Consider the following 10,906-nt stretch of genomic DNA (forward strand, 5'->3'; position numbering starts at 1 on the left):
ATATATTATATATGTGTATTTATAATATATAATATATATATATATTTCTTTAGCCATTCTTCTATTGAAGAACATCTAGGTTTGTTCCATAGTTTATCTATTGACAGTTGAGCTGCTATAAACATTGATGTGGCTGCATCACTATAGTATTCTGATTTTAAGTCCTTTGAGTATAAATCAAGGAGTGAATAGCTGGGTCAAATGGTGCTTCCATTCCAAGTTTTCTGAGGAATCTCCAGACTTCTTTCCATAATGGTTGCAGTCTTACCAGCAATGTATGAGTGTATCTTTTCCTGCACATCCTTGCCAGTATTTGTTGTTGCTTGTATTCTTGATAATTGCCGTTCTTATTGGAGTGAGATGAAATGTTAGAGTAGTTTTGATTTGCATTTCTCTGATTGCTGGAGATGTTGAACATTTTTCATACATTTGTTAATCTATTGTTTATCTTCTTCTGTGAGGTGTCTGTTTAGTTCCTTAGTCCATTTATTGATTGGGTTATTTGCTTTATTGGTGCTAATTTTTTTTAATTTTGTATATATCCTAGAGATTAATGTTTAAGCCTTCACTCCTGAACCGGGCTTCATCCCTGATCCCTCTTGTTCTGAGACTTCAAGTTCTTGAACTGAGCAGCTACTGGTTTCCAACATGAGTTGGAGGGGCCATTGAAACCATGGCGAGGATTATCTAGAACAGTGGTTCTCAAACTTGAGCATTTGTCGGTTGAATGGATCATTTTGTTAAAAACAAAGCATCGCTGGTCCAACCTGAGAGATCCTCTTTCAGTATATCTGGAAAGAGCACATAAACCTTTAGCAAAATTCCACAGTCATTCTAGTGGAAATTTCTGGTGAAAAGCCATGGTTTAGGGGGAAGATATGAGTTAATAGAAATTAGTGATTATCTGCCACATTCAGAAAAAGTCATAACAAATATACAATCTAGTGAAATACTTCTTGAGGGCACAAATAGGAAGAAAGAACCATTTTCCTCATGCAGGCTCTAAAAAACATATATGTGTCATTACCACATCAAGATGTTTCTGATATTAGGAGGTCATTAAAATCATTACAATTTATGTTTTCAAAATGTTCAATTTAATTCATGGTAACAAATTAAGAAGCTGCATCACAGGCAGTAAGGAAAAGGGAATTTGATCCTGAAGGGGAAGAAGAAATAGGTTTAAATTCCACTTCTGTCTCCTGCATTTATCATTGCTACATGCCATTCAAGTGCTCTATCTTAAGCTTCTAGGAGGTAAAATAGGTATAATTTGCCTTTTAAATATAAAGTGAAAATTAAACTAGTAGCATATGCTGAAAATTCTGCTTCTGTGCATGACACATATAATACTCAATATTTTCAATGAATTGATGCATGAACAAGTATGTGTGTGTGCTTGTGCATGTGTGAGAGAGAGAAAGTTTCTGTAGGAGATCAGCATTTGATTTGGTAGACCAAGTTCACCTTCCTCATTGCAGCTGTGTATTGTCTAATCCTGTAAAAGCAAATCTGCTTCTGCTTGAGCTGCAACATTCATCTTCTGTCCTTGGACATCAGCACTCTTGTTTCTCAGAAGAACTGACTGAATCATGCCACCAACATTCTTATGTCTTCAGTATGCAATCCAGATGATGAGAATTCTCAGCATCCATGATGATGTGAACCAATTCCTATAATGAATCTCCACTTTAGTAAACATCTGTACATGTCCTGTAAGTTCTCTTTCTTCAGATCCTTGAATAATATATTCTTAATATAAAGCATGTCATATATAATTCAAACATCAGCACAGACTAACAATCTAGAGTCAGTGATGCTTGGTTATAGAGAAAAAGTAATTTTTCTCTGTACTGACTTTTGAATATCCTTCCCATCTTCTTCAGTAGTTTTGTGAATCTCCAGAGAATAGTCTGAAAGTAGTCCCACCGAAGTTCCCAATTACCAGAGCTGTCTTCCATGTTAACCCTTACATTGGCCTCATTTACCACATCACTATCTTGTTCTGATTTCACTGGGAGCCAGACAAAGCTGGAATTTTCCTTGTCACATTCCATTTATTTTCTGACACATGCTACAGCATACATTAAGTTCATTTTCTTTGGGGGTTTTATTGAGGTATGGAACCATGCACCGTTGAATGGCATTGTGTCTTCCAAATGGGATGAAAATGAATAATGTTGACAAAAGGACATAGAAAAGGTGACATTCCCTATCTGCATCGTGCATTTCATGCCATGACAACCCTCAAGCTTTCTTCAGAAATAGAAGGAATACTGTGAGTTAAAGGTGTCTGACACTTTAGGATAATTTTGCATACACAATTTAATCTTCATAACCACACTCACCCATAGGTCATACTTTAATGCTCACTATAAAGTGTGGAAACCTGAACTCTTCAAAGTGACATAAATTACCCAAAGTCATATAACTCATGAACTGCATAATAGGGTCTAATATGAAATCTCAAGACTCAAAGTCTCCTTGCAGCAGGGACTACAAATATATAAAAAAGTAAAATAAATAAATAGCACAAAGGTGTTCACATAACCAGAAATGTGTTTTCTAGCATCAGACATGCACTTTTTTTTTCATTAATTTGATTCAAATAGTCTTCCTGGTTCTTATTCTCTGATCAGAGTTGTCCTTCCATTATCAATCTCTAGCGTATAAGACTGATTTTTTTCAGATGATCATCTTTGCTCCTCAGAGCAGGTAAATCAAACAGTCCTAAATACTAAATAAACACTGCAGTGGAACTTCCACCTGAGTGGGAAGTATCTAAGTCCTAGTTGGTTCTATTTACTTGGGTCAAAATACTCTGAATGATCTATATGCACTATTCTTTAAATTGTGACAATAAGTTGTGATAGTCAATTTTATTTGACTTTGCATATATTTATATTTTTATTTGTTCTAAGTAAATTTTGAATATAATCCAAAGAGTTCTACAAGTAAAACTGTCTCAAGTTTAAATGATTTTTTTAAGAAGGTCGAAATATTTCTGTTGTAGATATTGGGAAGAATGCATCTTTTATTACAGTAGGTCATGGTCACATGAATGATTGTGTGCTCTTTGTAAAGCTGGGAAGATCTTGTTTAATTATTAGTACTTATGAAACAAGGTATGTATATAAATAATTCAGTGAACCAATTTAACTATCCTCAGCTAGAAATCCTGTTAACTCCATCTCTGATCATTTGATAAATGATTTTAGATACATTTTTCAGCTTACAAGATTGCCAGGCATTCCAGGAAAGATGAACTCAAGCACAGACAGAATTCATACAGACCAAGAGGAAACTCACCAAATACGTAGAACCATGCTGTGTCAATGCACTTAATGCTATTATATGCAGGAAAGTAGACACATTCTTCTGCTTTCTTCCCACTACTCCTATGCCCTGAGTGAAAGATTTATTTCTGGGGTCTTTTTCTAATATTCCATTTCTCAGAAAATGATATTTCAAAGTTGGACACATTAATTTGACCCTTTGTACTATCAGATATGGTTAGTACATCTTAAGGAATTCAAAGCTATTTCTAAATTTCTTCTTTCTGTGTCCATGTGAAACATAGGGTCAGGCAAAGCTTTTGTCTTCAGACCAGGTTCTTGGTCTCTCTATCCCTACCATACGAGGTTTTGGGTTTGATCCCCAGCACCACAAGAAAATGTAACAGTTGAACTCATCCTCTTCTTCCTCTTCTGGACAAGTAAATGCATAACTCTTAGTTTCAGGAGAAGTTAAGGAGGCATTGCTTGGGTCTTCAGTCACAAACTCTATCTAGTCAGAGTTTGGTTGAAGCAAATTAGTGTTAGAAATTCAGTCCTAAAGAAATGGCTTGTTGTCTCCCTCTCAACTGTTGATTTTTTGAGATTGAAATTAACTCTCATCACAGCTATTAGCAATCTCTGACTTCATAAAAAATACCATTAAAATATCATAAGACAGAATATCTACTATTTCACATCATTTGTATGCATAGCTCTCTATTATGTCACTGAATCAATATTTAACATTGATATCTGAAAATAATGGGAACTGAACATGTGTTTGGATCTGGTAAGTACACAAGTTTCCTAGGACAGCCAGAGCAAATACTATAAACTTGGTGGCTTAAAACAGCATACATACATGTTTTCATAACTAGAGAGGCCAGAAATATAAAATCCAAAAGTTGTCAAAGTTCTTTCCTTCTAAATGATCTCAAGGAGAATCTATGTAATGTATCTCTCTTAGCTTCTAGTGGCTGCTGGAAATCCTTGATATTTCTTAGTTCGTGAATGCATTTCTCCCATTCTGTCTATGCCTACCCAGGGTCTTCTCCTATGTTTGGGTCTCTTCTTTGTGTCTATGTCTCAAATATCTCCATTTTCTTATAAGAATACCATTCATTAGATATAGATCCCAAACTTAATCCAATGATACCTTGAGACCCCTAACTTAGTTACATCTGCAAATGTTCTATTTTCAAATCAGGTGTATTCAAAGATATCGGTGGGTGTCAGTATTTCCATGTACTTTTAATTGAACAAACACTTCCATTATGGGAATTACCTATATTCTCCCCTCCTGAATAGTGTTTTTTTTTTTTCCCACGAAAATATATTAATAGACCCAGGTATGTCTGGTTTATGTTTCACAGAAGTCAAAACTTGAAACAAATGCTTTGGGGCAGGTGGTTTAATTGACAAATTACCTCTGGTAACAGGGAAGTTGGATAGGAGGAAGTAAATGAGAAACAGGGGAAATTCAATAACAGGATGAGTTATTAAGTTTGCAACTGGTGTTTGATCCTGAAAGATGTTCTGAGAAGACTTATGACTCATGCCTCCAAACTGCCATCTGGGCACAAACAGAGGGAAATATGCATACACCAACAATCATTTCCCATTGGTCAATGATGACTCAATTGAAATTAACTTCTCTGTAGTTTCAGTTTTCATAAGCTCCTGTGTATGTCTCCACTGATATCTCATAATAAACCCTCCTTGGAGAATCACTCAGAAAGAGAGCAAGAAGTACAGTGTTGACTCAGGTTGCCCAAAGCTTTGGAGCCAGCTTGGACATATTTGCTGTAACTGAATAGAAGAAGATGAAGGTATGTCAAGTGGCATTCCAATATTACTAACTTTTTACTTTTGTGGGTTGGGTGATTGTTATCACTTGTACTTCAACCAAGTGACAACCTCTCTTTCAAGATGACAGTGAGCTTTAATCTATGAAAATTAATACAAAATGATGATTGGAAAGCTACAGTCCCTACTGTAGAAGCTAATCTGAGACAATTGTTGATATCCCTTATCTTCTCCCCCCACACTCCAGTGTAGATTTTCCTCATTTCTTGCCAGCAACTGCTTAGTGTTGGTTATTCAACTTTTGGAGGTAGACTAGGTCCATCAAAGGAGAACTGCTCAGGTTATGACTGTGTCCATTATCTGATTACTATGGTTGTTCTGATAATTTTTTCACAGCACCTGATGTGTACTGATAACATCCTATGTATTATGGGTTAATTACCTGCATAGATTCCTTCATTTTTCACTGTTCTACTGAAAAAAAAAAAAAAAGCCAAAATAACCAGAAGGCATTTCACATTTAATGATATCTTACAGTGTTTCCTGAAGAAAATAATTGGGAAAAGTCTAAAAAAGTGGTAATTTTATAAACAGGTGGTTAGAAAAAGACAATGAAAGAGAATAACCCTATGCCCATATCTTATATATTCTCTGACACTGGTAGTTGATTTAGTTTATTTTTTATACTTTAAAAGACAGTGCCCAATCTCATAGGTTGTTGTAACTGAGAAGAAATCAAATGTAGAGTTATTCCTATAAAAGACCATCCTTTTTCTCTGAGGACCAATTTCTTTCTCTCTCTCTCTCTCTCTCTCTCTCTCTCTCTCTCTCATTTTTTTTTTTTTTTATTGAAGATTTAACCAGAGACTTTAAAACTGAGCTACTTTACCAGTTCCTTTGTTTTGTTTTACTTTTTCTTTAATTTGGAGACAGGGTCTCACTAAGTTGCATAGGGCCTTGCTAAGATTCTGAGAGTGGCGTTGGACTTGTAATCTTCCTGTTTCAGCTTTCTAAGCTTCTGGGATTACAAGTGTGTGCCACCATGCCCAATAGGACCACCCTCCTCTTGTTGACAAGCAATACAGTAAGACATTTATTATAAAATGACCCCAGGGATCAAGAAAATTATATGCAGGATAATGTGCCAATAGGTAAAATATTGCAGAAATCTTCAAATGGTGTTGCTACTGTAGGGTGCATAAAGAGAAATGAAACCCATATCCGAAATAGGAACCAATCCCAATGTCACTGCAATCACAACTCCTACCTGGTAAAAGGGATCCAGTGCAATAAACCCCAAGTGACTACATGGTTAACTCTCAAAGTGATTCCATGTAAGGGGTTAAAGGTTATTATTTTCTGCTAACAGTTGGGGATTTAGTAGTGATATAATTGGATTACCTTTGGTAGCATATATCCTATGTTGTTGGGTCTTTTTGTTCTCTCTTCATGTCATTGCAACTGTTTTGTTCCATAGATCAATTTCCAGAATGGATCATTCTATCCACTTAATTTGGTAGATGAGATCTGGTGAGTATTTTTGTGATACATTAAACTCCGTGTGCTTCATGCCCATGCTCATTCACTCACTTACTTCTTCCTTAGACTGTCTTACCTCAAATTTTCTAATCTGGCTTTTTCCAGATTCTTGAACAAATCAGACAAGATACTTGCCATTTTCTGGTATTTTTAAATATCAGAACTCTTGTCTGTTTTTCCATCCATATGAAGTAACCAAAGATGTTAGTCAGCTTTCCAATACTGTGACAAAATACCTGAGAAAATCAACATAAAAATAAGGCAGGCTTTTTTTTTTTTTCCCATATCATTTTAGAGGTTTATGTCCATAGTGATATGGTCCTGTCACTTTGGACCTGGGCAAACACAGTATATTAGGTGAGAGCATGTAGCATAAAGGCTTGTTCACCTAATAGTGGCCAGGAGGCAAAAGGAAAGAGAAAGAGAAGAGGCCAGCATTCAAATGTTCCTTTTAAGAACAGTTTCCCCAGTGACCTAATTTCCTATGACTGGACCCCCACTTCCTAAAGATTGGACCACCTCAGAATTGTGCTACAGACACTTGCCCAAGTCATTAACACATGCTTTTTTATATTTATTATTATTATTTTGCAGGAAGTGACTTTCATATTCAAACTCTACCAGTGTTCCAACTCCATTCTGAGAGGATTTCCTTCACCCACCTTTTAGCCATACCACGAGAGGTCTATAGTGTGTCAGATCTACTATATTCATGACCAAAACAGATGCAGTTGATAATATGTACCATACCTTAGTTTTGTGTTTGTTGTTTATTCTTCACTCATTAGTCATAGGGACCTCTGGCAAGTCATTGACGTGAGAAAATGAAAGGCATACATGAAAACATACACTACCATTGCAATCTAAACCACTGTATGTGTTATTTACTTGTATGTTTTGGAGGCTTTTAGGCCCAATCATGAACCCATAATACAATGCATCACTTTTATACCCTGCTATCCAAAACAATATGATTCAGTGGGACTTTCAGGTGTCACACTTACTTGGTGTCTTATGTTTGGTCTTCTCTAAGGGATGGTTTCATATTGGGAACCACTTCTCAAATGGTGAATAGTTTACATTGTAGATGCATAACTTTGCTCCAGAACTGTAAATGTCCCTCCCAATTTTGTCTCTTCTACTGGGACTTGTCATAGACTGTATGAGATCCTTATCTGTTGGTTCTGATGTGTCACAGCTTAATCAGTCCAGGAACTTTCACTACAGTCTGTACTTAAAACAGGTAGCCATCTAACTCACAATTAAGGGATGAGAACAGTTACCAGATGTAGTGTTTACTTCTTTCCAAACTCAGGTATTAGGGCTCTTCATTACTGGAAGAAGATAAAGAGAAAAAATTTACTATTTTTTTTTTTTAGAAAACAAAGGTTTGTCATATTCTGAAATACCAAGATTCCCTAAAATCTCACTTCGAAACTTCACATATTTTGTCTCCAATGTTCTGGAATGTGTGTATTATTAGGCGTTTAGAGTACACATTAATTCCTACTCGAAACATTCAATTAACTAAATGTAATCAACAGGGTCGATCACATGTTCCACAGAATCTCAAGATGTAAAAATTCCCTTTGGGTTATACTTTGAAAAAGAAAAGGAGAGTTAACAAACCCCTGGAGAAAGACCAAAAAAAAAAAAAAAAAAAAAAAAAATGAACTACTGTATTCCTACAGAAACTGCAACTGCTTTTGATTTTTTCTTACTAATGTGAGTAGAGAAGAATGTACTTATCAGACCAATTACCAAATGCCGGAGGTCATATAGAGCTGCTCCAGTAAAGAGTGGAGGTTCAGTACAGTAGCCACGCTTTGAGCTGCTACGTGTTTAAGAAAGAGATGAATTTTCACATACATTTTTTTATATTATATATCCAGTCCTTCTTATAACATGAGCACAAAAACCTGAGTTATTGTTGTGGTTTAGATGTGAGGTATCTCACAAAAACTCATGTCTGAAACAATGCGGGAAGTTCAGAGGTGAAATGATTAGATTATGGCAGTGGATTGATTCCCTAATAGGGATAAACTGGGTGGTAACTGAAGCAGATAGGATTTGACTGGGAGAGATAGGTCACTGGTAAATAGATCTCTCTCTCTCTCTCTCTGCTTCCTTCTCACCATGTCCTGAGTCCCCCCACCTTGATATTCTACCTCCCTTGGACCAAAAGCAATGTGGTTGGTCATTTATGAACTGAGACTTCTAAACATGAGCACCAAATATTCTTCCTCTACATTGCTCTTGTCTGGTCATTTGGTTAGAGCAAAAAAAGCTGACTAAAACAGTTACCACTGTATTTTTTATTTCGAACATTTCCCTAAAACAAAATTCACCTAGTAATTAATATATAAAAGAGGTAACTGGAGTTACTTGGCTTAAGTTGGGTATAGCGCTAGCTCTACCTTGGCAATTACTTGGTAAGAAACACAATTAGGAACCCTCACCCTGAGGGAACAAAGAATCAAAGACCCCTAACATAGGTAGATCAGGTTCAGATAGCCAAATACACAGACAGTGGATCCCATCCCTGTTGTTAGTTGTGCAGTCTCTGTACAAACACTTCCAGGAAGCCAAAGTTCCTTGCATTTGATTGAGCCAATATTTAAACACACCAACTGTACCGTAACCAAGGTGCTAGAGATTCTAATGTGATATGGTTCACATAATTGTTTTTTTTTTTTCAATCTTTTGAAATGATAGAATAAGTGGTATGATGAGTACAATTTATAGTTTGGAAAGTGTTGAGGGTTAAATTGTGCATCCTGCCCTGACCATGCCCCCATCAACATTTGAGATAGTCTTAAAAAAAAAAAAAAAAAAGAGCAAAATAAAAGATACCTATCCTAATACCTGAGAAGGTGAACTTATTTGGACATAGCATCTTTGATGAGTTAATCAGATTAAGATGAAATAGGATGGTGTCGAATCTAATATAACTGGTGTTAATAATTGCAGACACAGAGACATTAGGAAATTGGAGTGATGAATTTATTGAAAAGAGCGCAAAGGCTTGCCGACCATCCCAGGGTCTAGGAGAGGACAGGAAGTTAGCAAACTCGAACATGTTCTTCCTCAGTTCTCAGAAGGCATCTTCTGTACAGACACCAGGATTTCAAACTTCTAGCCTCCAGTACTGTAACACAATATATTTTCTTTGATTTAAGCCAACTAGCTTGTGATTCTGTTATGACAGCCCCAAGAAACTAATACAGAAAGTTACAGACTTTCCACTTGGTACACAAAAGGATAAATTGTAAAAGTGTAGAAAAATGTTTAAGGGCCTTGGGGTTTGCGATACATGGGTCTCCACACTACCTTTATTACCTGTTGTGTGATTCTGGAAAATATCTTAATTCACTAAATTTCAACTTGTGCACATATATTATTGAAATTATAATAATAGTATCTAGTTTATAAAACTTGGTTGGGGATTAAATTGGTCAATGCATAATATATGGTTGCCATATATGGTTTTCATGTAGTAAGTAATTAGTAAATATTAGGTATTACTGTCATAATTAATACTATAAAACTCTTACAGCTCGAAGAAATCATGGAGACAGCTAAAATGGCATTGATTCATTTACTTTTATTTTCATTGTTAAAAATATTTATTTTTATACAGTCCATCATAAATAAGTCAGTAGATGGTCCACTCTGCCACAGATGCATCTGAGAAGTAAGAGCCCTGTGTCATCCAATTGGTGACTGTCTGAATGATGTCCCATTGCTTATCCCAGCCAGAGTATACACCTTCCAAGTTGTCTCTGTTCAATGACTGTTTCCAAATCCGGGCGACCAAACAGTTCATCCCCAAAGTAGTCTCAAAACTGTTGGTTCAGGCATTCCAGGATTCGCACCCCTTTTAAATTCCAGGTAAATCATAAGAGATTCCTCTTCAAAGCTGCAAAGGATGACAAATCGCCACCCTTGAAGAGTTGCTGGAGTCTCTGTTTAGCTTCTTTGCTCAATATGGATCCCCACCATAGTGACTCTGTCTGTGGATCCATTTATTCTATAAGTACTTCATAAGTAGAAGTTACTAGACACTTAAAAACATGAAAGAATAGGACATATATTTGCCTTACAGAGTTTATACTCTATTTGAAAGAAACATTAAACTTTGAACAACAAAATAAACTTAAAAAGAAGGTTAATATCTGACACTAAATGCTGTAGAAAAAAATCAGACCTCTGTGGGGTAAAGAGAATGGGACTGTGAAAAGAGAGAAAGAAATTAGAGAAAGTAGAATTCTACAAATTGGCTTCCC

The 10,906-nt window shown here is 36.0% G+C and overlaps 1 pseudogene; it reads right to left on the reverse strand.

The window, feature by feature from the left end:
- Positions 1-10,442: 10,442 nt before the first annotated feature.
- On the reverse strand, positions 10,443-10,645 carry LOC124993744 (mitochondrial import receptor subunit TOM7 homolog; annotated as a pseudogene).
- Positions 10,646-10,906: the final 261 nt, after the last annotated feature.

This window comes from Sciurus carolinensis, chromosome 9, assembly GCF_902686445.1.
Source record: "Sciurus carolinensis chromosome 9, mSciCar1.2, whole genome shotgun sequence".
NCBI classification, from domain to species: Eukaryota; Metazoa; Chordata; class Mammalia; order Rodentia; family Sciuridae; genus Sciurus; species Sciurus carolinensis.